Consider the following 24,205-nt stretch of genomic DNA (forward strand, 5'->3'; position numbering starts at 1 on the left):
TACTCCTTCTAAAGACAGCCGTGTTGCCTGTTAGAACAGGAGAGCAGAACTACTCCTTCTAAAGACAGCCGTGTTGCCTGTTAGAACAGGAAAGCAGACCTACTCCTTCTAAAGACAGCCGTGTTGCCTGTTAGAACAGGAGAGCAGAACTACTCCTTCTAAAGACAGCCGTGTTGCCTGTTAGAACAGGAGAGGAGAACTACTCCTTCTAAAGACAGCCGTGTTGCCTGTTAGAACAGGAGAGCAGAACTACTCCTTCTAAAGACAGCCGTGTTGCCTGTTAGAACACGAAAGCAGAACTACTCCTTCTAAAGACAGCCGTGTTGCCTGTTAGAACAGGAGAGGAGAACTACTCCTTCTAAAGACAGCCGTGTTGCCTGTTAGAACAGGAGAGCAGAACTACTCCTTCTAAAGACAGCCGTGTTGCCTGTTAGAACAGGAGAGCAGAACTACTCCTTCTAAAGACAGCCGTGTTGCCTGTTAGAACAGGAGAGCAGAACTACTCCTTCTAAAGACAGCCGTGTTGCCTGTTAGAACAGGAGAGCAGAACTACTCCTTCTAAAGACAGCCGTGTTGCCTGTTAGAACAGGAGAGCAGAACTACTCCTTCTAAAGACAGCCGTGTTGCCTGTTAGAACAGGAGAGCAGAACTACTCCTTCTAAAGACAGCCGTGTTGCCTGTTAGAACAGGAGAGCAGAACTACTCCTTCTAAAGACAGCCGTGTTGCCTGTTAGAACAGGAGAGCAGAACTACTCCTTCTAAAGACAGCCATGTTGCCTGTTAGAACAGGAGAGCAGAACTATTTTCCTTGGGGGACCTTTTATCCTTCCCTTTTAATCAGAGAGTGAATAACCTAATGTGGGTTCTCTCTGGCTAGTCGATAGCATTAATTAATCAATGAAGTGTCATGGAGAAACTGAAGGAAACAAGCAGGACTGATGGCCTCCTGAACTGGAGTTACCCACCTCTACACTGGGCTCCTCCAGATGGGGAACTGCTGAAGACAGACAGCTGAAACCAGAGTGTTAAAGACAGACAGCTAAAGACAGACAGATGAAACCAGACAGTTAAAGACAGACAGCTAAAGACAGACAGTTAAAGACAGACAGTTAAAGACAGACAGATGAAACCAGACAGTTAAAGACAGACAGCTAAAGACAGACAGTTAAAGACAGACAGCTAAAGACAGACAGTTAAACACAGACAGTTAAAGACAGACAGCTGAAACCAGAGTGTTAAAGACAGACAGCTAAAGACAGACAGATGAAACCAGACAGTTAAAGACAGACAGCTAAAGACAGACAGCTGAAACCAGACAGTTAAAGACAGACAGATGAAACCAGACAGTCAAAGACAGACATTTATAGACACACAATTGAGGACAGACAGATGAAACCAGACAGTTACATTTACATTTACATTTAAGTCATTTAGCAGACGCTCTTATCCAGAGCGACTTACAAATTGGTGCATTCACCTTATGACATCCAGTGGAACAGCCACTTTACAATAGTGCATCTAAATCTTTTAAGGGGGGGGGGGGTGAGAAGGATTACTTATCCTATCCTAGGTATTCCTTAAAGAGGTGGGGTTTCAGGTGTCTCCGGAAGGTGGTGATTGACTCCGCTGTCCTGGCGTCGTGAGGAGTTTGTTCCACCATTGGGGGCCAGAACAGCGAACAGTTTTGACTGGGCTGAGCGGGAACTGTACTTCCTCAGTGGTAGGGAGGCGAGCAGGCCAGAGGTGGATGAACGCAGTGCCCTTGTTTGGGTGTAGGGCCTGATCAGAGCCTGGAGGTACTGAGGTGCCGTTCCCCTCACAGCTCCGTAGGCAAGCACCATGGTCTTGTAGCGGATGCGAGCTTCAACTGGAAGCCAGTGGAGAGAGCGGAGGAGCGGGGTGACGTGAGAGAACTTGGGAAGGTTGAACACCAGACGGGCTGCGGCGTTCTGGATGAGTTGTTAAATCAGACAGCTGAAACCAGACAGTTAAAGACAGACAGTTAAAGACAGATAGTTTAAGACAGACAGATGAAACCAAACAGTCAAAGACAGACAGCTAAAGACAGACAGTTAAAGACACACAGTTAAAGACAGACAGTTAAAGACAGACAGATGAAACCAGACAGTCAAAGACAGACAGTTAAAGACACACAGTTAACCTCTTGAACCTCTGGGGGCAGTATTTCATTTTTGGATGAAAAACGTTCCCATTTTAAACAAGATATTTTGTCACGAAAAGATGCATATGATTGACAGCTTTGGAAAGAAAATGCTCTGACGTTTCCAAAACTGCAAAGATATTGTCTGTGAGTGCCATAGAACTAATGCTACAGGCGAAACCAAGATGACATGTCATACAGGAAGTCAGCCAGATTTTTGAGGCGCTGTGTTACAATGTCTCCTCAAATCAAATCAAATCAAATGTTATTTGTCACATACACATGGTTAGCAGATGTTAATGCGAGTGTAGTGAAATGCTTGTGCTTCTAGTTCCGACAATGCAGTGATAACCAACAAGTAATCTAACTAACAATTCCAAAACTACTGTCTTATACACAGTGTAAGGTGATAAGGAATATGTACATAAGGATATATGAATGAGTGATGGTACAGAGCAGCATACAGTAGATGGTATCGAGTACAGTATATACATATGAGATTGAGTATGTAGACAAAGTAAACAAAGTGGCATAGTTAAAGTGGCTAGTGATACATGTATTACATAAGGATGCAGTCGATGATGTAGAGTACAGTATATACGTATGCATATGAGATGAATAATGTAGGGTAAGTAACATTATATAAGGTAGCATTGTTTAAAGTGGCTAGTGATATATTTACATAATTTCCCATCAATTCCCATTATTAAAGTGGCTGGAGTTGGGTCAGTGTCAATGACAGTGTGTTGGCAGCAGCCACTCAATGTTAGTGGTGGCTGTTTAACATTCTGATGGCCTTGAGATAGAAGCTGTTTTTCAGTCTCTCGGTCCCAGCTTTGATGCACCTGTACTGACCTCGCCTTCTGGATGATAGCGGGGTGAACAGGCAGTGGTTCGGGTGGTTGATGTCCTTGATGATCTTTATGGCCTTCCTGTAACATCGGGTGGTGTAGGTGTCCTGGAGGGCAGGTAGTTTGCCCCGGTGATGCATTGTGCAGACCTCACTACCCTCTGGAGAGCCTTACGGTTGAGGGCGGAGCACTTGCCGTACCAGGCGGTGATACAGCCCGCCAGGATGCTCTCGATTGTGCATCTGTAGAAGTTTGTGAGTGCTTTTGGTGACAAGCCAAATTTCTTCAGCCTCCTGAGGTTGAAGAGGCGCTGCTGTGCCTTCTTCACGACGCTGTCAGTGTGAGTGGACCAATTCAGTTTGTCTGTGATGTGTATGCCGAGGAACTTAAAACTTGCTACCCTCTCCACTACTGTTCCATCGATGTGGATAGGGGTGTTCCCTCTGCTGTTTCCTGAAGTCCACAATCATCTCCTTAGTTTTGTTGACGTTGAGTGTGAGGTTATTTTCCTGACACCACACTCAGAGGGCCCTCACCTCCTCCCTGTAGGCCGTCTCGTCGTTGTTGGTAATCAAGCCTACCACTGTTGTGTCGTCCGCAAACTTGATGATTGAGTTGGAGGCGTGCGTGGCCACGCAGTCGTGGGTGAACAGGGAGTACAGGAGAGGGCTCAGAACGCACCCTTGTGGGGCCCCCGTGTTGAGGATCAGCGGGGAGGAGATGTTGTTGCCTACCCTCACCACCTGGGGGCGGCCCGTCAGGAAGTCCAGTACCCAGTTGCACAGGGCGGAGTCGAGACCCAGGGTCTCGAGCTTGATGACGAGCTTGGAGGGTACTATGGTGTTGAATGCCGAGCTGTAGTCGATGAACAGCATTCTCACATAGGTATTCCTCTTGTCCAGGTGGGTTAGGGCAGTGTGCAGTGTGGTTGAGATTGCATCGTCTGTGGACCTATTTGGGCGGTAAGCAAATTGGAGTGGGTCTAGGGTGTCAGGTAGGGTGGAGGTGATATGGTCCTTGACTAGTCTCTCAAAGCACTTCATGATGACGGAAGTGAGTGCTACGGGGCGGTAGTCGTTTAGCTCAGTTACCTTAGCTTTCTTGGGAACAGGAACAATGGTGGCCCTCTTGAAGCATGTGGGAACAGCAGACTGGTATAGGGATTGATTGAATATGTCCGTAAACACACCGGCCAGCTGGTCTGCGCATGCTCTGAGGGCGCGGCTGGGGATGCCATCTGGGCCTGCAGCCTTGCGAGGGTTAACACGTTTAAATGTCTTACTCACCTCGGCTGCAGTGAAGGAGAGACTGCATGTTTTCGTTGCAGGCCGTGTCAGTGGCACTGTATTGTCCTCAAAGCGTGCAAAAAAGTTATTTAGTCTGCCTGGGAGCAAGACATCCTGGTCCGTGACTGGGCTGGGTTTCTTCTTGTAGTCCGTGATTGACTGTAGACCTTGCCACATGCCTCTTGTGTCTCAGCCATTGAATTGAGATTCCACTTTGTCTCTGTACTGACGCTTAGCTTGTTTAATAGCCTTGCGGAGGGAATAGCTGCATTGTTTATATTCGGACATGTTACCAGACACCTTGCCCTGATTAAAAGCAGTGGTTCGCGCTTTCAGTTTCACGCGAATGCTGCCATCAATCCACGGTTTCTGGTTAGGGAATGTTTTTATCGTTTCTATGGGAACGACATCTTCGACGCACGTTCTAATGAACTCGCACACCGAATCAGCGTATTCGTCAATATTTTTATCTGACGCAATACGAAACATGTCCCAGTCCACGTGATGGAAGCAGTCTTGGAGTGTGGAGTCAGCTTGGTCTGACCAGCGTTGGACAGACCTCAGCGTGGGAGCCTCTTCATTTAGTTTCTGCCTGTAGGCAGGGATCAGCAAAATGGAGTCGTGGTCAGCTTTTCCGAAAGGGGGGTGGGGCAGGGCCTTATATGCGTCGCGGAAGAGTAACAATGATCCAAGGTTTTACCACCCCTGGTTGCGCAATCGATATGCTGATAAAATTTAGGGAGTCTTGTTTTCAGATTAGCTTTGTTAAAATCCCCAGCTACAATGAATGCAGCCTCCGGATAAATGGTTTCCAGTTTGCAAAGAGTTAAATAAAGTTCGTTCAGAGCCATCGATGTGTCTGCTTGGGGGATATATACGGCTGTGATTATAATCGAAGAGAATTCTCTTGGAAGATAATGCGGTCTACATTTGATTGTGAGGAATTCTAAATCAGGTGAACAGAAGGATTTGAGTTCCTGTATGTTTCCTTCATCACACCATGTCTCGTTAGTCATGAGGCATACGCCCCCGCCACTCTTCTTACCAGAAAGATGTTTGTTTCTGTCGGCGCGATGCGTGGAGAAACCCGTTGGCTGCACCGCATCGGATAGCGTCTCTCCAGTGAGCCATGTTTCCTTGAAGCAGAGAACGTTGCAGTCTCTGATGTCCCTCTGGAATGCCACCCTTGCTCGGATTTTGTCAACCTTGTTGTCAAGAGACTGGACATTGGCAAGAAGAATGCTGGGGAGTGGTGCGCGATGTGCCCTTTTTTGGAGTCTGACCAGAAGACCGCCTCGTTTCCCTTTTTTTCGGAGTCGTTTTCTTGGGTCGCTGCATGCGATCCATTCCGTTGTCCTGTTTGTAAGGCAGAACACAGGATCCCCGTCGCGGAAAACATATTCTTGGTCGTACTGATGGTGAGTTGACGCTGATCTTATATTCAGTAGTTCTTCTCGACTGTATGTAATGAAACCTAAGATGACCTGGGATACTAATGTAAGAAATAACACGTAAAAAAACAAAAAACTGCAGAGTTTCCTAGGAACGCGAAGCGAGGCGGCCATCTCTGACGGCGCCGGAATGCGCAAGGAATGAGCCTACACTTTCTGTCGTTTCCCCAAGGTGTTTGCAGCATTGTGGCGTATTTGTAGGCATATCATTGGAAAATTGACCATAAGAGACTACATTTACCAGGTGTCCGCTCGGTGTCCTCCGTCCAAACTATTGCATAATCTCCAGGTGCGTGCATTTTTCCATTTTGAACAGAGGAGAAACCAAACTGCCACGAGTGACTTATCATCGAATAGATATGTGAAAAACACCTTGAGGATTGATTCTAAACAACGTTTGCCATGTTTCTGTCAATATTATGGAGCTAATTTGGAAAAAAGTATGCGGTGTAATGACTGAATTTTCGGGGGGTTTTCTTAGCCAAACGTGATGAACAAAACCGAGCGATTTCTCCTACACAAATAATATTTTGGGAAAAACTGAACATTTGCTATCTAACTGAGAGTCTCCTCATTGAAAACATCCGAAGTTCTTCAAAGGTAAATTATTTTATTTGAATGCTTTTCTTGTTTTTGTGAAAATGTTGCCTGCTGAATGCTAGGCTTAATGCTATGCTAGCTATCAATACTCTTACACAAATGCTTGTTTAGCTATGGTTGAAAAGCATTTTTTTTTATCTGAGATGACAGTGTTGTTAACAAAAGGCTAAGCTTGTGAGCCAATATATTTATTTCATTTCATTTGCGATTTTCATGAATAGTTAACGTTGCGTTATGGTAATGAGCTTGAGGCTATAATTACGCTCCCGGATACGGGATTGCTCGTCCAACAGGTTAAAGACAGACTGTTAAGAGAGGGTGGGGGGGGTTATCTAATTCTGACATGATACTGTGAGAGCTATTTGGTGTTTGGGTGAGGGGTGATAAAGTAGAGGTGAGGCCAGGTGAGTTTGACTGAAGCTGAATGGCACAGTGATTCTCTCACTACCATTAAGTATTAATGACACAAATGAAGGCATTGAAACAGGACAAATTCAAATTTAAAAGCCAAATGCACACATACGCACACACACACACACACACACACACACACACACACACACACACACACACACACACACACACACACACACACACACACACACACACACACACACACACACACACACCACACACCACACACACACACACACACACACACACATTCTATCACGGTAGGGACCCACTCTTTCGTCTCAATGTTATTAGACTGTATTCCATTGCTCGACAACATCATTAGATTACCAAAGGTTCCTGGAATACACTTTGAGTGTACTGTTTTCACTCCAAACACACACACACACACACACACACAGATACGTAAACACTCCCCCGTTTGGCATTGGACGGCAATATTCAGATGAATCAGTCCAATAGATAAATTAGGCTGGGAGATATACTGGTAATGGGTGGGGTTATGTCTCTTTTGGAAAATGATCCTCTCAAGAGTGCCAATGGGCATTCAGCAATGGACTCTTCACTCATACTGTAACATGATTAGATATTATGGAGGTGCTTTTAACTTCCTGTCTCCTCTTCCCTCTGATGACCTGATAGGGATTCCCCTCTGAGCTTTATCATAGAAATATAATAAGTAGAACAGACAGAGATAATCTCTATCTACACTACCGTTCAAAAGTTTGGGGTCACTTAGAAATGCCCTTGTTTTTGAAAGAAAAAGCAATTTTTTTGTCCATTAAAAACAACATCAAATTGATCAGAAATACAGTGTAGACATTGTTAATGTTGTTCATGACTATTATAGCTGGAAACGGCTAATTTTCTATAGAATATCTACACATGAGTACAGAGGCCCATTATCAGCAACCATCGCTCTTGTGTTCCAGTGGCACGTTGTGAATGTTTGAGAAACAGACGCCTCACAAGTCTTTAACTGGCAGCTTCATTAAATGGTTACCGCAAAACACCAGTCTCAACGTCAACAGCGTAGAGGCAACTCCGGGATGCTGGCCTTCTAGGCAGAGTTCCTCTGTCCAGTGTCAACATCAACAGTGAAGAGGCGACTCCGGGATGCTGGCCTTCTAGGCAGAGTTCCTCTGTCCAGTCTCAACGTCAACAGCGTAGAGGCAACTCCGGGATGCTGGCCTTCTAGGCAGAGTTGCATAGAAAAAGCCATATCTCAGACTGGTCAATAAAACTAAAAGATGGAAAAAGAACAGAGACACTGGACAGAGGAACTCTGACTAGAAGGCCAGCATCCCGGAGTCGACTCTTCACTGTTGACGTTGAGACTGGACAGAGGAACTCTGCCTAGAAGGCCAGCATCCCGGAGTCGCCTCTTCACTGTTGATGTTGACACTGGACAGAGGAACTCTGCCTAGATGGCCAGCATCCCGGAGTCGCCTCTTCACTGTTGACGTTGAGACTGGACAGAGGAACTCTGCCTAGAAGGCCAGCATCCCGGAGTCGCCCCTTCACTGTTGATGTTGAGACTGGACAGAGGAACTCTGCCTAGAAGGCCAGCATCCCGGAGTCGCCTCTTCACTGTTGACGTTGAGACTGGACAGAGGAACTCTGCCTAGAAGGCCAGCATCCCGGAGTCGCCCCTTCACTGTTGACGTTGAGACTGGACAGAGGAACTCTGCCTAGAAGGCCAGCATCCCGGAGTCGCCTCTTCACTGTTGACGTTGAGACTGGACAAAGGAACCCTGCCTAGAAGGCCAGCATCCCGGAGTCGCCTCTTCACTGTTGACGTTGAGACTGGTGTTTTGCGGGTACTATTTAATGAAGCTGCCAGTTGAGGACTTGTGAGGCATCGGTTTCTCAAACTAGACACTCTAATGTACTTTTCCTCTTGCTCAGTTGTGCACCAGAGCCTCCCACTCCTCTTTCTATTCTGGTTAGCGACAGTTTGCGCTGTTCTGTGAAGGATATAGTACACAGCGTTGTGCGAGATATTCAGTTTCTTTGCAATTTCTCAATTGGAATAGCCTTCATTTCTCAGAAAATGAATAGACTGAGAGTTTCAGAAGAAAGGCCTTTGTTTATGGACATTTTGAGCCTGTAATCTGACTCACAAATGCTGATGCTTCAGATACTCAACAGGAGTATCACAGGAGTGATGGTTGCTGATAATGGGCCTCTGTACGCCTATGTAGATATTCCATAAAAAATCTACAATAGTCATTTACAACATGAAAAATGTCTAGGCTGTACTTTTCATCAATTTGATGTTATTGTACCATTTTATTTGAACCAAACATACAGACAAATATAGAAATGATCCTGAGAGAAAACTAGACAGAAAAGAGCGATGGAAAGATATGAGAGAGAGGGAGAGAGAGGGAGAGGGAGAGAGAGAGAGAGAGAGAGAGAGAGAGAGAGAGGCAATGTAGGTATCGATTTATGCTAGAGATGTTCTGAGTGAGAGGTCTCTCGAATGTTGCATGGGAGAGGAAAAAGTACACACACACCACACAGACACACACACACACACAGACACACACAGACACACACACACACACATGCACAGGCACGTACAGACACACAGACACACAGACAATAGGCTTACATGTATGTGTGTAACCACTCTATGTACACACAAAGCAACACACATACTGTACACACAGACACATCCATAACAGAGGTCCTCCTGTAATGCCATACTGCTAACCTGTTATTCACTTTATCAAGAAAATAGAAAATAGAATGAGTTTACTTGGGAGAGAGACTGAGAAGGAGAGGAAGAGAAAAAGGGAATGGTGAAGAAAGGGAGTCATTTTGTAGGGAGGTAGAACGAGGAGGGGAATGGAAATGGGAGAGTGGAGAAATGAAGATAAACAGAGAGATAGAATTGAAATCGAGATAAACAGAAATATAGATTTGGGAAAAATTGAGAGAAAGAGAGAAGAAATGTGAAAAGCGAGGGAAATAAAGGAGTGGAGAGAGAGCAGGAGAAAGAGGAGTGGAGAGAGAGCAGGAGAAAGAGAGGGAGGGAAAGAGGGGAGTGGAGAGAGAGCGGAAGAAAGAGAGGGAGGGAAAGAGAGGAGTGGAGAGAGAGTGGGAGAATGAGGAGTGGAGAGAGAGCAGGAGAAAGAGAGGGAGGGAAAGAGGAGTGGAGAGAGAGCAAGAGAAAGAGAGGGAGGGAAAGAGAGGAGTGGAAAGAGAGGAGTGGAGAGAGAGTCCGGGAGAAAGAGAGGGAGGGAAAGAGAGGAGTGGAGAGAGAGCAGGAGAAAGAGAGGGAGGGAAAGAGAGGAGTGGAGAGAGAGCGGGAGAAAGAGAGGAGTGGAAAGAGAGGAGTGGAGAGAGAGCGGGAGAATGAGGAGTGGAGAGAGAGCAGGAGAAAGAGAGGGAGGGAAAGAGAGGAGTGGAGAGAGAGCGGGAGAATGAGGAGTGGAGAGAGAGCTGGAGAAAGAGAGGGAGGGAAAGAGAGGAGTGGAGAGAGAGGAGTGGAGAGAGAATAATAAAGAGAGGAGTGGAGAGAGAGAAGAAGAAAGAGAGGGAGGGAAAAAGAGGAGTGGAGAGAGAGCAGGAGAAAGAGAGGGAGGGAAAGAGAGGAGTGGAGAGAGAGCGGGAGAATGAGGAGTGGAGAGAGAGCAGGAGAAAGAGAAGGAGGGAAAGAGAGGAGTGGAGATAGAGAGGGAGGGAAAGAGAGGAGTGGAGAGAGAGCAGGAGAAAGAGGGGGAGGGAAAGGGTCTGAGTTTGCAGGAGTGGTGCCAGGCCCCAGCAGAACATGTATAGTCCAATCAGGAGTGGTGCCAGGCCTCAGCAGAACATGTATAGTCCAATCAGGAGTGGTGCCAGGCCTCAGCAGAACATGGATAGTCCAATCAGGAGTGGTGCCAGGCCTCAGCAGAACATGTATAGTCCAATCAGGAGTGGTGCCAGGCCTCAGCAGAACATGTATAGTCCAATCAGGAGTGGTGCCAGGCCTCAGCAGAACATGGATAGTCCAATCAGGAGTGGTGCCAGGCCTCAGCAGAACATGTATAGTCCAATCAGGAGTGGTGCCAGGCCTCAGCAGAACATGGATAGTCCAATCAGGAGTGGTGCCAGGCCTCAGCAGAACATGTATAGTCCAATCAGGAGTGGTGCCAGGCCTCAGCAGAACATGTAGTCCAATCAATAGCAATTTAACATGGAGAGACAATCACTGAAACCACACACAGTAATGAAATGCAGAAGGGGAGAATGGTAGAGGGGGAGAGGGGGAGGACTGATGGAGAGACAAAGGCATATAGGAAGAATGGCAGAGGTAGAGAGAGATAGTGAAAGGGAGAGAGATAGTGAAAGGGAGAGAGATAGTGAAAGGGAGAGAGATAGTGAAAGGGAGAGAGATAGTGAAAGGGAGAGAGATAGTGAAAGGGAGAGAGATAGTGAAAGAGAGAGAGATAAAAGAGGGCAGGGTAAAGGAGAAGGCAATTCCAGTTAAATTAGTGCTTTGTCCAGAATAAACAGTTAGCCTAATCTTTAGTGGTCTCCCAGGGTTACAGTTTGAAGAGGTGGTTGTTAAGGGAATTTTTATCAATAATGACTAATTATGTATACATTTCAATCAGGACTGACAAATAGAATACTATTATATTACTGTGTATGTATTAATTTTCTTTTTAATCCTAGTACTGAATATAATGTGTGTAAATATAATCAAGAATAAGAACAATGACTGTCTGTTCCTTGGTAGAAATAAATGAACTATATCGCCAGACTGGCTAGAACGCTTATCTACACAGGCTGACCTTGGCTCTAGACGATGTGTGAAGAATTGAGAACTACACAGCCTTTGTACCGGTGTCAAGAAGAGACGGAACAGTTTAGAAAACGCTGACGTCATTTTCAGTTTATAACCTGTGATAAAATGTATCATGGGCAGTACTCTCGAGAATAAACGCAGCTGGTTGATTTCAAAAGACTGGTCTCTGTCCATTTTATACAAATAAGGGTCTTACAAATTCCTATGAATTGACAGAGTGTTTCATTTTAAATGGGTATTAAAACATGGAGGAATTTAATTCCTGTAACTGTGGTCTCCCAGCGTTACAGTTTGAAGAGGTGGTCTCCCAGCGTTACAGTTTGAAGAGGTGGTCTCCCAGCGTTACAGTTTGAAGAGGTGGTCTCCCAGCATTACAGTTTGAAGAGGTGGTCTCCCAGCATTACAGTTTAAAGAGGTGGTCTCCCAGCGTTACAGTTTGAAGAGGTGGTCTCCCAGCCTTACAGTTTGAAGAGGTGGTCTCCCAGCATTACAGTTTGAAGAGGTGGTCTCCCAGCGTTACAGTTTGAAGAGGTGGTCTCCCAGCGTTACAGTTTGAAGAGGTGGTCTCCCAGCATTACAGTTTAAAGAGGTGGTCTCCCAGCGTTACAGTTTGAAGAGGTGGTCTCCCAGCATTACAGTTTGAAGAGGTGGTCTCCCAGCGTTACAGTTTGAAGAGGTGGTCTCCCAGCGTTACAGTTTAAAGAGGTGGTCTCCCAGCGTTACAGTTTGAAGAGGTGGTCTCCCAGCGTTACAGTTTGAAGAGGTGGTCTCCCAGCATTACAGTTTAAAGAGGTGGTCTCCCAGCGTTACAGTTTGAAGAGGTGGTCTCCCAGCGTTACAGTTTAAAGAGGTAGTCTCCCAGCGTTACAGTTTGAAGAGGTGGTCTCCCAGCATTACAGTTTGAAGAGGTAGTCTCCCAGCATTACAGTTTGAAGAGGTGGTCTCCCAGCGTTACAGTTTGAAGAGGTGGTCTCCCAGCATTACAGTTTAAAGAGGTGGTCTCCCAGCGTTACAGTTTGAAGAGGTGGTCTCCAAGCATTACAGTTTGAAGAGGTGGTCTCCCAGCGTTACAGTTTGAAGAGGTGGTCTCCCAGCATTACAGTTTGAAGAGGTGGTCTCCCAGCATTACAGTTTGAAGAGGTGGTCTCCCAGCGTTACAGTTTGAAGAGGTGGTCTCCCAGCGTTACAGTTTGAAGAGGTGGTCTCCCAGCATTACAGTTTGAAGAGGTGGTCTCCCAGCGTTACAGTTTGAAGAGGTGGTCTCCCAGCGTTACAGTTTGAAGAGGTGGTCTCCCAGCGTTACAGTTTGAAGAGGTGGTCTCCCAGCGTTACAGTTTGAAGAGGTGGTCTCCCAGCGTTACAGTTTGAAGAGGTGGTCTCCCAGCGTTACAGTTTGAAGAGGTGGTCTCCCAGCGTTACAGTTTGAAGAGGTGGTCTCCCAGCGTTACAGTTTGAAGAGGTGGTCTCCCAGCGTTACAGTTTGAAGAGGTGGTCTCCCAGCGTTACAGTTTGAAGAGGTGGTCTCCCAGCGTTACAGTTTGAAGAGGTGGTCTCCCAGCGTTACAGTTTGAAGAGGTGGTCTCCCAGCGTTACAGTTTGAAGAGGTGGTCTCCCAGCGTTACAGTTTGAAGAGGTGGTCTCCCAGCGTTACAGTTTGAAGAGGTGGTCTCCCAGCGTTACAGTTTGAAGAGGTGGTCTCCCAGCGTTACAGTTTGAAGAGGTGGTCTCCCAGCGTTACAGTTTGAAGAGGTGGTCTCCCAGCGTTACAGTTTGAAGAGGTGGTCTCCCAGCGTTACAGTTTGAAGAGGTGGTCTCCCAGCGTTACAGTTTGAGGAACATGTAAAAAGAGGAGAAGAATGTAAGCTTGTGATAGTGTGTGAATGCCTTGACAGTGTGATATTTGACAGGTGAAAGTGGTAGGACCGCAAGTAAATTCAATTAACCAAACAGAATTAAAGTTCCCTCTCTTTGTGGCTGAAAACCTTACATATTGCCCTGAAAACTGAACCACTGTAGAATTTTAATTAGATTTCCTCACTCCTCCCTCGGAAAACTAGCTCTTCTGGGATAAGAGGCTGTGTGTGTGTGTGTGTGTGTGTGTGTGTGTGTGTGTGTGTGTGTGTGTGTGTGTGTGTGTGTGTGTGTGTGTGTGTGTGTGTGTGTGTGTGTCCTCAATTTCAGATTGTTTACTTTCCCCGTCTCCTTTCCGTCATATACAATCATCTGTAAGGATTTAGTGGTTGAAAGCAATATGTTGGAAATCTTTCCGTTCCATTTAGTGGCCATCAGTGGTCATAAAGAAACAGAAGACATTACAAGGATATTTAAGAGAGTTGGGACAGACAGACAGACAGACAGACAGACAGACAGACAGACAGACAGACAGACAGACAGACAGACAGACCTGTCTTCTCTCTCATATAGACTCCTACCTCATTCAGACACAATAATGATTTATCCTGTCAGAGAGCGCTTATCATGTCACCTCTCAATAATCCCCAGTCTGACAGGAGATTGGGCCTAGGTAGACACACACACACATACACACACATTACTGCAGACAATACTGTCCTACACACACTTGCGGGGGTCGTATGAGGAGAATAACACACACACACACACACACGTCTGTAAGGGTCAAATGGGGACACACTAATCACATTCACCTCTAATCCAGTTTCTGATCCCATTTGGTGTCAATCAAGAGTCTCTCCCCTTTCTTTCTCTCCTATCTCTTTCTCTCCTATCTCTTTCTCTCTGTTTCTATTCTATGACTACAGTACAGCAGCTTAAAGCAAGGCTAATGTAGAGGACAATGTTCCCTGACTACAGTACAGCAGCTTAAAGCAAGGCTAATGTAGAGGACAATGTTCCCTGACTACAGTACAGCAGCTAAGAAGAGGGGTAATGTAGAGAACAGTGTTTCCTGACTACAGTACAGCAGCTAAGAAGAGGGGTAATGTAGAGAACAGTGTTTCCTGACTACAGTACAGCAGCTAAGAAGAGGGGTAATGTAGAGAACAGTGTTTCCTGACTACAGTACAGTAGCTAAGAATAGGGGTAATGTAAAGGTCAATGTTTCCTGACTACAGTACAGCAGCTAAGAAGAGGGGTAATGTAGAGAACAGTGTTTCCTGACTACAGTACAGCAGCTAAGAAGAGGGGTAATGTAGATAGCAGTGTTTCCTGACTACAGTACAGCAGCTAAGAAGAGGGGTAATGTAAAGGACAATGTTTCCTGACTACAGTACAGCAGCTAAGAAGAGGGGTAATGTAGAGAACAGTGTTTCCTGACTACAGTACAGCAGCTAAGAAGAGGGGTAATGTAGAGAACAGTGTTTCCTGACTACAGTACAACAGCTAAGAAGAGGGGTAATGTAGAGAACAGTGTTTCCTGACTACAGTACAACAGCTAAGAAGAGGGGTAATGTAGAGAACAGTGTTTCCTGACTACAGTACAACAGCTAAGAAGAGGGGTAATGTAGAGAACAGTGTTTCCTGACTACAGTACAGCAGCTAAGAAGAGGGGTAATGTAGAGAACAGTGTTTCCTGACTACAGTACAGTAGCTAAGAAGAGGGGTAATGTAGAGGACAATGTTCGCTGACTACAGTATAACAGCTAAGAGGAGGGGTAATGTAGAGGACAATGTTCCCTGACTACAGTATAACAGCTAAGAGGAGGGGTAATGTAGGGAACAGTGTTTCCTGACTACAGTACAGTAGCTAAGAAGAGGGGTAATGTAAAGAACCGTGTTTTATGACTAAAGCAAGGTAACTGACTATAGTACCTTCTCCCTGCTGGAATGACCCTCGTTATAAATGAGACCATTACAGGTCTGAAGATAATCCACAGAGGCCTTAGACCTGAAGTTGACCTGGCTATACGTCAGTATTACCACACACACACACACACACAGAAACATTTACCCTGAATAAAGGTTCCCCAGGGAACCACACTCACACACACACGCACGCGCACGCAACATGCACACACCAGGTCTCCAGTCTTGACCTGAAAGAGCGAGCTGCACACAAAGCAATTTCCCGTTGTCTCGAGAAGACACAACAGGAAACAGTTTAATTTTTAAAATCTCTAAACAGCTGTGAATGAGAGAATCTAGACAGACTCCTCAGCCCCAGTTGGCATCTGGTCTGTTGACGGGACAAATGGAGGGAAATAGGCAAAATACATGGCTTTTTATTGAACTGAATTGAACTGAATATCTTTCTGGTGAAATATGGCTGTTGTGAGTTTCTGTGCAGTTTGGAGTGGAGAGGAGAGGTGCCATTGGTTTAAAACAGATTTATAATAATGCTTTTATGAAGAGCTAGAAGATAGGAGGGCATCTCTCTCTCTCTCTCTGCCAACATTAATATCAGTACAGTGTTTTGTGGCAAATGTATCGCTCTGCTCTCATGCCAGCAGGCACGTACAGACACACACTTACTGAAACACACACATACACACACATACTGAAACATACACATACTGAAACACACACATACTGAAACACACACATACTGAAACACACACATACACACACATACTGAAACATACACATACTGAAACACACACATACACATACTGAAACACACACATACTGAAACACACACATACTGAAACACACACATACACACACACAGACTGAAACACACACATACACATACTGAAACACACATACTGAAACACACACATACTGAAACATACACATACTGAAACATACACATACACACACACATACTGAAACACACACATACACACACACACACACACACACACACACACACACACACACACACACACACACACACACACACACACACACACACACACACACACACACACACACACACACACACACACACATACTGAAACATACACATACACACACCCACACACATACTGAAACACACACACACACACACACACACACACACACACACACACACACACACACACACACACACACACACACACACACACACACACACACACACACACACACACATACTGAAACATACACATACTGAAACACACACATACTGAAACATACACATACTGAAACACACACATCCATATACTGAAACACATACATACACACACTGAAACACTCACATACTGAAGCACACACACACAACAGACTGAAACACACACAGACACACACATACACATACTGAAACACACACATACTGAAACAGACACATACTGAAACACACACATACTGAAACAGACACAGACTGAAACACACACATACTGAAACACACACATACTGAAACACACACATACTGAAACACACACATACTGAAACACACACAGACTGAAACACACACATACTGAAACAAACACAGACTGAAACACACACAGACTGAAACACACACATACTGAAACACACACAGACTGAAAGACACACAAAAAACTGAAATACACACGCACTGAAACACACATAGTTATGGGTCTAGTCGTGTTACGGATGGTGCTGTAGCTGAGGCTGGGTCCAGTCAGGCTATAGATGGGGGTGTAGATGAGGCTGGGTCTAGTCGTGCTTTGGACGGGGGTGTAGATGAGGCTGGGTCTAGTCGTGCTATGGACGGGGGTGTAGATGAGGCTGGGTCTAGTCGTGCTATGGACGGGGGTGTAGATGAGGCTGGGTCCAGTCAGGCTATAGATGGTGTTGTAGCTGAGGCTGGGTCTAGTCGTGCTATGGACGGGGGTGTAGATGAGGCTGGGTCCAGTCAGGCTATAGATGGTGTTGTAGCTGAGGCTGGGTCTAGTCGTGCTATGGACGGGGGTGTAGATGAGGCTGGGTCCAGTCAGGCTATAGATGGTGTTGTAGCTGAGGCTGGGTCTAGTCGTGCTATGGACGGGGGTGTAGATGAGGCTGGGTCCAGTCAGGCTATAGATGGTGTTGTAGCTGAGGCTGGGTCTAGTCGTGCTATGGACGGGGTGTAGATGAGGCTGGGTCCAGTCAGGCTATAGATGGTGTTGTAGCTGAGGCTGGGTCTAGTCGTGCTATGGACGGGGGTGTAGATGAGGCTGGGTCCAGTCAGGCTATAGATGGTGTTGTAGCTGAGGCTGGGTCTAGTCGTGCTATGGACGGGGGTGTAGATGAGGCTGGGTCCAGTCAGGCTATAGATGGTGTTGTAGCTGAGGCTGGGTCTAGTCGTGCTATGGACGGGGGTGTAGATGAGGCCTGGTCTAGTAAAGAAGAGACTTTCTTTTCAGACTCGTCCTCAATGGGTCCAGAGCTGACAGCCGGTCAGGCAGAGGGGTCAAAGTACATGGTGAGGGAACTGTCAAGGTTCCTGAATGAGAGTAAAGTGAATCTTGAAAAATGAAGGGCATGGTGTCCTCTCCCCCAGGATACGTTGTAGGTTGAGGAAGTGGGTCACAATAGTGTGCTAGGGTCTACTTTCAGACGCTGTTTAGGTGAATCGTTTTTATCTGGCATTGGGGCTTTTTGAGCTTTGCTATTGGTCTCTTTCTTTGCTGGCTATTCTCACACTTCTTATGGAGACTCTTCTGGTAGGCTCGTTTAATCTAAATGGTGCCAGTGATGCGTTTAAAGAGGAGTCTGTTGGGTGAGTAACAAAAAAGTACAGCTGTTTCTGTAGGAGACACATAGTGATGTGGTGAATGAAGTCAATTGGGGGTTCTGGTGTAAAGGGGCAAGTGTGTTGAGCCATGGAACAAATGTTAGTGCAGTGGTGGCAGTCCTTTTTTGCACCGGGTCTGTCTGTAAACATTTGCTCATCAGATGAGGTGTGTAAGGGTAGACTGCTTGTAGTAGAAGCAGAAGTTAATAACAGGGATTTCGTCCTTATAAATTTGTATGCGCCTAACACAGGGAAGGAGAGGGGGCTTATGTTTGGGTATCTTAGACAGGAACGCGCCTGAGGAGACGCTGGTGGTCGGCAGGGACTGGAACTGCACAATGGATTTTACGAAAGATAGAAATGGGGAGGAGCCTCATTCAGGCTCGGTGGTGTGGAGGTACATCATTAAACATTTCGACCTAGTGGATGTTTGGAGAACTAGACATCCCAACACAAGACAGTAAACATGGGTGAAGGTCTTTGGGACTAGGGTGAGTGGAGAACTAGACATCCCAACACAAGACAGTAAACATGGGTGAAGATCTTTGGGACTAGGGTGAGTGGAGAACTAGACATCCCAACACAAGACAGTAAACATGGGTGAAGGTCTTTGGGACTAGGGTGAGTGGAGAACTAGACATCCCAACACAAGACAGTAAACATGGGTGAAGATCTTTGGGACTAGGGTGAGTGGAGAACTAGACATCCCAACACAAGACAGTAAACATGGGTGAAGGTCTTTGGGACTAGGGGGTGAGTCCCAACACAAGGAGAACTGAGTGGAGAAGACATCCCAACACAAGACAGTAAACATGGGTGAAGGTCTTTGGGACTAGGGTGAGTGGAGAACTAGACATCCCAACACAAGACAGTAAACATGGGTGAAGGTCTTTGGGACTAGGGTGAGTGGAGAACTAGACATCCCAACACAAGACAGTAAACATGGTTGAAGGTCTTTGGGACTAGGGTGAGTGGAGAACTAGACATCCCAACACAAGACAGTAAACATGGGTGAAGGTCTTTGGGACTAGGGTGAGTGGAGAACTAGACATCCCAACACAAGACAGTAAACATGGGTGAAGGTCTTTGGGACTAGGGTGAGTGGAGCACGGTGAAGGTCTTTGGGACTAGGGTGAATGCAGCATGGACTCGTTTTTACAGAGCCATAGGCTCTTGGGTGTACCATTCTCCCGGTTGGTTTTTCGGATCACCACATAACCATGCCTCGGCTGTCTATTTCACCAGGGCCTCGGCAGGCATCCTATTGGAAGTTTAATATAAAGGTCTTACAGATGCCACCGTTTGCTCTGGTTTCCAGACTTTTTGGAAAAGGTGGGAGCAGCAAAGAGAGAAGTATGAGTCAAAGGTGGGATTCCAAATTCGACTTTTCTGTCAACAGTATACAGCGCTCTCAGAGGCTTGGAGCGTATTGAGGGAACTCGAGTATAGTATCAGTGAGATGGAGGTAGAGCTGGTGGGGCAAGGCAATGTCGGCCTCCAGGCTAATTTAGCTGAATTATGTAGGGACCTGGGCTGCTTTTTCCAGGTTAAAGCAAAGGGAGCACAAATAAGAGCAAGGTTCTCCATGCTCAAGGAGATGGATGCTCCCAGCTCCTTCTTCTTTGGTTTGGAAATATAGAACTGTGAAGCCAAGACTATACACTGTCTACGGCTGTCGGATGGGCAGGGGACCTCTGTGGTGGGGGAGAAGCAGGTGCGGAATGTGGACTTCTATAATGGGTTGCATACAGCAGAACTGCGTGATCCTATGTGTGCTCAGGTCTTGTTTGCGGAACTCCCTGAGCTCTCTCTGGCACAGAGGACTGAAATTGACATTTCCCTGTTGTCCCATAAACTGGCAGAGTTCGTAACCCAGATGTGCCCCGGCTGTGCATAGGGAGTTGATGGACTCCAAGTGGAGTTTTATTTTTTTAAATCTGTGGAATAGTTGGGCTGGACTTCCTTTGCATGTTGCGTGAGTGCGTCGGGGTAGGAGAGTTGCTGATGAGTTGTCGTCGGGCAGTTCTGACTGTCCTGCCCAAGAAAGGGGACTTGTGTGAACTTAAGAACTGGAGGCCTGTGGCATTGCTCTGTGCGGACTACAAGATATTTGCCAAGGTCCTCTCTTAGCAGACTGAAACCCATCTGGACTCTATAGTACACAAGGACCAGACGTACTGTGTACTGGGACTCTCAATCACAGACAACATGTTCTTAATCAGGGACATGTTGGACTTATTGAGAGTTTGGGTTTGGTTATGACTGTTTGTTGACAGTCATAGCAGTATGCAGATTACGTTTCTGTGATGGTCAGGGATGGGCTGGATATGCAGGCACTAGAGACTAGTCTGAAAGTGTACGAGGGAGCTTCGTCAGCTTGGTGAAATGGGGCACGAGCGAAGCTCTTTTATGTGGGGCATGGAGGGATGGGGCCCCCCCTCTGCTTCCAGGGGCTTTACAGTGGGGTTGTGAAGGTCTTAAAATGTTGGGGTTGCACTTGGGCTCATAGAGGTGGACCAGGAAGAACTGGGAGGGGCTGTCACAGACAGTGGTGTCAAGACTGGCCAGGTGGAGGTGGCTTCTGTCCCAAATGGCTTATCAAATCTAATTGTATTTGTCACATGCGCCGAATGTAACCTTACAGTGTTACAAGCAGTTTTAAGAAAAAAAGGGCTATGAAAGTATTTACTGAAAAATAGAAAAATAACTAATAATAAATATACAGGTACCACCGGTACAGACTCAATGTGCGGGGACACCGGTTAGTCGAGGTAATTGAGGTAATATGTACATGTAGATAGAGGTAAAGTGACTATGCATGGTTAATAAACAGAGAGTAGCAGCAGCGTAAAAAAGGGGGTTGGGGGTGGGGTGGGGTGGGAGACAATGCAAAAAGTCCTGGTAACCATTTGATTAGCTATTGGCTTTGGGGTAGAAGCTGTTTTTGGACCTAGACTTGACACTCCGGTACCGCTTGATGTGCGGTAGCAGAGAGAACAGTCTATGACTATGGTGGCTGGAGTCTTTGGCAATTTTTATGTATATAAAATATGTATAGAGTATATGTATAGAGGTCCTGGATGGCAGGAAGTGATCCAACCAGTCAGGATTCTCTCGATGATGCAGCTGTATAGCTTTTTGAGGATCTGAGGACCCATGCCAAATCTTTTCAGTCTCCTGAGTGGGGATAGGCGTTGTTGTGCCCTCTTCACGACTGTCTTGCTGTGTTTGGACCATGATAGTTAAATATGTATTTTTTTCTTCCCCCAAATGGTGACATTCGCACGATCGGTTTTATATTTTCACGTCATGTTAATGATATCATGTCACCGTATGGGACTGTGGGTCAATTAACCTTTTCGGAGTGGGCGACCTTATTCTAGTTTGTGAGCTAGGCCTGGTAAGGTCTCCCACTCAAAAGTAGGAGATGGTGAGGCGGGGGTAGGTTGGCCTCAGGTCTCCCCAATGGAAGCCCAAGGTAGGAGGAGCTGGGAACCTATCAAAAGTAGGAGATGGTGAGGCGGGGGTAGGTTGGCCTCAGGTCTCCCCAATGGAAGCCCAAGGTAGGAGGAGCTGGGAACCTATCAAAAGTAGGAGATGGTGAGGCGGGGGTAGGTTGGCCTCAGGTCTCCCCAATGGAAGCCCAAGGTAGGAGGAGCGGGGAACCTATCAAATAGCTCACCTCTAACTTTGTACAGTACTAATGCAATTAATAATGTAATTCGTCGTGCAATTTGTGTGTTTCTTGTTTGAAGTGCAGTAGTGTAGAAGTGTAATAGTGTAATAATCAGGTTCTCTTCTTCATAAGTGTGTTATTCTATTTGTGTATTTGTGTGGTATAGGATTTTTGCAATTCAATTTTATTTGTGTTTTTTTGTCAGCAAAAGGATAATAGTGTAATAATTAAATTCTCTTTTTATTTGTGTTTATATTGTAACGCTGGTCGAAACGGGTAGACCAATGCACAGAGTGATTTGGGTCCATCCTATTTTATTTAAATGTGAACCAGCAACAAAACAATAAAGAGAAACAAATAAACGAACGTACAGCCTTGTAGGGCTCAAAAGAAACAATACAAAAACAAGATCCCACAAACTCAGGTGGAAAACAGGCTGCCTAAATATGATCCCCAATCAGAGACAGCTGCCTCTGATTGGGAACCATACCCAGTGAAAGTCACCGAGTTCTTCAGTAAGGCCATTCTACTGCCAATGCTTGTCTATGGAGATTGCATGGCTGTGTGCTCGATTTCATACACTGGTCAGCAACAGGTGAGGCTGAAATAGCCAAATCCACTAATTTGAAGGGGAGAGAACGATTGGGAACCACTGACAGAGGTGACGTCAATATGCATGGTTACCGAGGTAAGGGTCAGTGTGTGGTTACCTTGGTGATGGATTTGACCCACTCCTTGTGGCTGTCTTGGTCGTCAGTTCCAAACAGATAGAGACGCTCTGAGTCAGAGTACAGCTCAAACGTATGGTCATAAGGTACCACATTCATCTGTATAAATAATAGTGCACAAGTATAAACACCATGGGACCATGCAGCCGTCATACCGCTCAGGCAGGAGACGTGTTCTGTCTCCTAGAGATGAACGTACTTTGGTGCGAAAAGTGCAAATCAATCCCAGAACAACAGCAAAGGACCGTATGAAGATGTTGGAGGAAACAGGTACAAAAGTATCTATATCCACAGTAAAACGAGTCCTATATCAACATATCATGAAAGGCCACTCAGCAAGGAAGAAGCCACTGCTCCAAAAAAGCCACTGCTCACATAAAAAAGCCAAACTACAGATTACAACTGCACATGGGGACAAAGATCATACTTTTTGGAGAAATGTCCTCTGGTCTGATTAAAAACGTCTTAGGGCTGCAATCCCGTTAACGGGATCGATATGACAACAGCCAGTGAAAGTGCAGGGCGCCAAATTAAAAATCCCAGAAATCCCTAAATTAAAATTCCTCAAACATACATGTATCTTATACCGTTTTAAAGGTAATCTGTTTGTTAATCCCACCACAGTGTGCGATTTCCAATAAGCTTTACAGCTAAAGCATCACAAATGATTATGTTAGGTCACCACCAACTCACAGAAAAACAGGAACATTTTTCCATCCAAAGACAGGAGTCACAAAAAGCACAAATAGAGATAAAATGAATCACTAACATTTGAAGATCTTCATCAAATGACACTCATAGGATTTCATGTTACACAATACATGTATGTTTTGTTTGATAAAGTTCATATTTATATCAAAAGATCTCAGTATACATTGGTGCGTACATACATTCACTAGTTCCAAAAATGTCCGGTGATATTACAAAGAGCCACATCATTTTACAGAAATAGTCATTATAAATGTTGATGAAAATATAATTGTTGGACATGGAAACATAGATATACCTCTCCTTAATGCAACCGCTGTGTCAGATTTCAAAATAACTTTACAGAAAAAGCAAACCATGAAATAATCTGAGAACGGCATTAAGAAAAAAAAAATATCCGCCCTGTTGGAGTCAACAAAAATCAGAAATAACATTAGAAATATTCCCTTACCTTTGATGATCTTCATCAGAATGCACTCCCAGGAATCCCCGTTCCACATCAAATGTTTGGTTTAGTTCGATAATGTCCATTATTTATATCCAAGTAGCTACTTTTGTTAGTGCGTTTAGTACACATATCCAAACGCTCGTGCAGACGATTATCGGACAAAAACTTCAAAAAGTTATATTACATGTTGTAGAAACATTTCAAACTAAGTATAGAATCAATCTTTAGGATGTTTTTATCATAAATCTTCAATAACTTTCCGACCGGAGAATTCCAATGTCTGTAGAAAAGCCATGGAACGCAGGTCGCTATCATGTGATTTGCGCATGACCAGGACCTGTCTCTCTGCCAGACCACTGACTCTAACAGCTCCCATCCGGCCCCACATCACAGTAGAAGACTAATTCAAGTTTCTAAAGATGGTGGATATCTAGTGGAAGCCTTGGGAAGTGCAACATAACCAATATACCACTGTGTATTCAATAGGGG

This window comes from Oncorhynchus keta, chromosome 18, assembly GCF_023373465.1.
Source record: "Oncorhynchus keta strain PuntledgeMale-10-30-2019 chromosome 18, Oket_V2, whole genome shotgun sequence".
Classification (NCBI taxonomy): domain Eukaryota; kingdom Metazoa; phylum Chordata; class Actinopteri; order Salmoniformes; family Salmonidae; genus Oncorhynchus; species Oncorhynchus keta.